Source organism: Rutidosis leptorrhynchoides, chromosome 3, assembly GCF_046630445.1.
Source record: "Rutidosis leptorrhynchoides isolate AG116_Rl617_1_P2 chromosome 3, CSIRO_AGI_Rlap_v1, whole genome shotgun sequence".
In the NCBI taxonomy this organism is placed as follows: Eukaryota; Viridiplantae; Streptophyta; class Magnoliopsida; order Asterales; family Asteraceae; genus Rutidosis; species Rutidosis leptorrhynchoides.
This window is the reverse complement of record NC_092335.1, coordinates 173,330,312-173,334,983: the sequence shown is the minus strand read 5'-3', so window position 1 is coordinate 173,334,983 and position 4,672 is coordinate 173,330,312.

Sequence of the window (4,672 nt, the reverse complement as noted above, 5' to 3'; positions counted from 1 at the left end):
AAATTTTCTGGTTCGTAGTAATAGTTGGATTTGTACGTGGACCGGGTTATTGGAGCCAAACAGTCCTCAATTATATTGAGACCAAACGAATCCTGCCCCTCTGCTGCATCTTTTGGCTATTCAAAACGTGGGCAAAATCAGAAAAGTCTATTGATTGGATAACTTATTATAATTTTTCTTTCTTTTTTAAAACTAATAGGATATTCAGTGAATGCACCGAGCAAGACGTTCATCACCTTTTGTACGTTCACCACCTGTAACTCGATCAAGACATCGTTTAACAAATATAACCGCCGTTGATTTTTCTTTAGAATCGTCATCCAGTCGACCAAGTACTTCAGTTCAAATTTCCGATAATCCATTTTTTGAACCCAACCTCACAATTGAGAATCCAGAGAATATTCAGGAACGGTTCATAGATCCTGAACCACTAAACTTTCCTCCGGAACCACCAATCATTCAAACAGAGATTGTTGAGGAACGAACTATTAAAACAGAATCATCTAGTGATACCAATTCAACAAATTCAATTATGGAGAATCTGGAACCTTTAAGTATGGAAGACCGAATGAGAGCTAAACGCACTGGCCAAGGACACGCAATTACTCATCCAGACATTAATGCGCCAGATTATGAAATCAAAGGACAAATTCTACACATGGTGACTAATCAATGCCAATTTAGTGGTGCGCCGAAGGAAGATCCAAATGAACATCTACGTACCTTTAATAGGATCTGCACACTATTTAAAATACGAGAAGTGGAGGATGAACAGATATATCTCATGTTATTTCCCTGGACTTTAAAGGGAGAAGCCAAAGATTGGTTGGAATCGTTACCTGAAGGGGCGATTGATACATGGGATGTTTTAATTGACAAATTTCTTAAACAATTCTTTCCTGCATCTAAAGCCGTAAGACTTCAAGCAGAAATTGTTACGTTCACACAGAAACCAAATGAAACTCTATATGAGGCATGGACAAGATATGGAAAGTTATTAAGAGGATGTCCGCAACATGGTTTAGACACCTGTCAAATAGTACAAATATTCTACCAAGGATGCGACATCACTACAAGGAAAGATATAGATATAGCAGCTGGTGGTTCTATTATGAAGAAAACCGAAACTGATGCTTACAAAATTATTGATAACACTGCTTCCCACTCACATGAGTGGCATCAAGAAAAAGATATCGTTAGATCATCTAAAGCAGCTAGAGCCGATTCTAGCCATGACTTAGATTCCATTTCGGCAAAGATAGATGCTTTCGAGAGACGAATGGAAAAGATGACTAAAGATATTCATGCTATACGAATTAGTTGTGAGCAGTGTGGAGGACCACATTTGACAAAAGAATGTCTCAGTATTGAATTAACAATGGAACAAAGAGAGAATATTTCATACATAAACCAAAGGCCTGGAAATAATTATCAGAATAATTATCAACCGCCAAGACCGATTTACAATCAAAACCAGAATTATAACCGAAATATTCCATACAACAACCAACAAGGTCCTAGCAATCAACAAGTATCCAATAATACTTACAATCAGCAAAGACCGAATTTTCAAAACAAACCACCACAACAAACCGATGATAAAAAACCAAATTTAGAAGATATGATGACGAAGCTAGTTGAAACTCAAACGCAGTTTTTCACATCTCAAAAACAAACTAATGAACAAAATGCTCAAGCATTTAGAAATCAACAAGCTTCTATTCAAAATCTGGAACAAGAAGTAAGTAACCTAGCAAGGTTAATAGGTGAAAGAAAACCGGGAAGTCTACCTAGTGATACAAATGCTAACCCCCGGAATGAAACAGCTAAAGCTATTACCACAAGAAGTGGTACAACACTTAAATCACCTGAAATACCTGTAACTTCTGATGAAACTATTCCTACTCCACAAGAACCACAACCTGATCAAGATAAGGAAAAAGAACCGGTAGTTGAAAAGGTTAATGAAAATAACACAGTTAAGGATAAACCTTATGTTAAACCATACCAACCACCACTTCCTTACCCGAGTAAAATGAAGAAGGAAAAACTTGAAGCCGAGCAATCCAAATTTTTGGATATGTTTAAACAGATAAATGTAAATCTTCCTTTCATTGATGTGATTTCAGGAATGCCAAGATATGCTAAATTCTTGAAAGATCTAATCACGAATAGAAAGAAAATGGAAGAACTCTCGGCTGTTACTATGAATGCTAATTGTTCAGCAGTGCTGTTGAATAAGATACCAGAAAAACTATCTGATCCAGGAAGTTTCACAATTCCATGTTTTCTGGGTAGTCTTAGTTCAATAGAAGCATTGGCAGACTTAGGTGCTAGTATAAATCTAATGCCGTATTCACTATACGCTAAACTAGACCTTGGAGAATTGAAACCAACCAGAATAAGCATACAACTAGCCGATAGATCAATAAAATATCCTAGAGGGATAATGGAGAACATGCTAGTTAAAGTTGGTACTTTAGTATTTCCAGTAGATTTTGTTGTTTTGGACATGGAAGAAGATTCTCAAGTTCCTCTCATATTAGGAAGACCATTCTTAAACACGGCTAAAGCAATGATAGACGTGTTCGGTAAGAAACTGACCCTAAGTATAGAGGATGAGAGTGTTACCTTTTCAGTTGATAGAGCAATGCAACAACCACAATCTGCAGATGATACATGTTATTATATTCAAACTATAGATGCACATGCATAATTATTAGAAGAATTTCCAGAATTACAAGGAACAGGAGAATGTTCTTTAGGAGAAGGTAATGAACCAATTGATGAAGCTGAAATATTAGCTACACTTATAGCTAATGGATATGAACCAACAACAGAAGAAATTCAAATGCTAAAAGAAGAAGACAGATATCAATATAAATCATCGATAGAAGAACCTCCGAAATTAGAGTTAAAGCCACTTCCAAACCATTTGGAATACGCTTATTTACATGGTGAATCTGAATTACCTGTAATAATATCGTCTTCTCTTACTGAAAATGAGAAATCACAAATCATTTCTGTGTTGAAAGCTCATAAACCAGCCATTGCATGGAAGATTCATGATATTAAAGGAATAAGTCCTTCGTATTGCACACATAAAATCCTTATGGAAGAAGGTCATAAAACGTATGTGCAACGCCAACGAAGACTAAATCCTAATATGCAAGATGTAGTTAAGAAAGAGATTATTAAACTGCTAGATGCAGGTTTAATTTATTCAATCTCTGATAGTCCATGGGTAAGCCCAGTTCAATGCGTACCTAAGAAGGGTGGCATGACTGTCATCACAAATGAGAAAAATGAGCTTATTCCTACTAGGACTGTAACAGGATGGCGTGTATGTATTGATTATAGAAAATTAAATGACGCCACCAGAAAAGATCACTTTCCCTTACCTTTCATAGATCAAATGTTGGAAAGATTAGCCGGAAATAGTTACTATTGTTTTCTAGATGGATTTTCCGGATATTTTCAAATTCCAATAGCACCCGAGGACCAAGAGAAAACCACATTCACGTGCCCTTATGGTACTTTTGCTTACAAACGCATGCCATTTGGACTTTGCAACGCCCCTGCAACCTTTCAAAGGTGCATGATGGCGATTTTTCATGACATGATAGAAGAATGCATGGAAGTATTCATGGATGACTTTTCGGTCTTCGGTGATACATTTAAATCATGTCTAGTTAATCTGGAACGAATGCTAATTAGATGCGAAAAATCAAATCTAGTACTTAATTGGGAGAAATGCCATTTCATGGTTAAAGAAGGCATCGTTCTTGGACATAAAATTTCAAAAGAAGGAATTGAAGTGGATAGAGCTAAAGTAGATGTAATTGTTAAACTTCCACATCCCACCAATGTTAGAGGAGTTAGGAGTTTTCTAGGGCATGCCGGTTTTTACCGACGTTTCATAAAAGATTTTTCTAAAATTGCCACTCCTATGAATAAACTCCTAGAAAAGGATGCGCCATTCATCTTTTCAGATGAATGTATCAAATCTTTTAATATTCTTAAAGAAAAACTCACTAATGCACCAATCATGATAACACCAAATTGGAATCTACCATTTGAACTAATGTGCGATGCAAGTGATTTTGCAATGGGAGCCGTTTTAGGACAAAGGATTGAAAAATGATTTCAACCTATATACTATGCTAGTAAGACGTTACAAGGAGCACAAACGAACTATACAACTACTGAAAAAGAACTCCTTGCTATTGTCTTTGCTTTTGACAAATTCCGAGCATATCTCGTTTTAGCAAAAACGGTGGTCTATACCGACCATTCTGCTCTTAGATACCTATTTTCAAAACAAGATGCTAAACCAAGATTAATCCGTTGGATCTTACTCTTACAAGAGTTTGATATTGAAATCCGAGATAAAAGAGGAGCAGAAAATCTCGCCGCTGATCATCTTTCTCGTCTTGAAAATCCCGAATTAGAAGTTCTGAATGAATCGGCCATACAAGACAACTTTCCTGATGAATATCTATTGAAGATAGATTATAAAGAAATCCCATGGTTTGCAGACTATGCAAACTACTTAGTTTGTGGATTCCTTGAAAAAGGATTATCGTACCAAAGACGAAAGAAATTCTTCAGTGACATAAAACACTATTTCTGGGAAGATCCACATTTGTTTAAAAGTTGTCCCGATGGAATA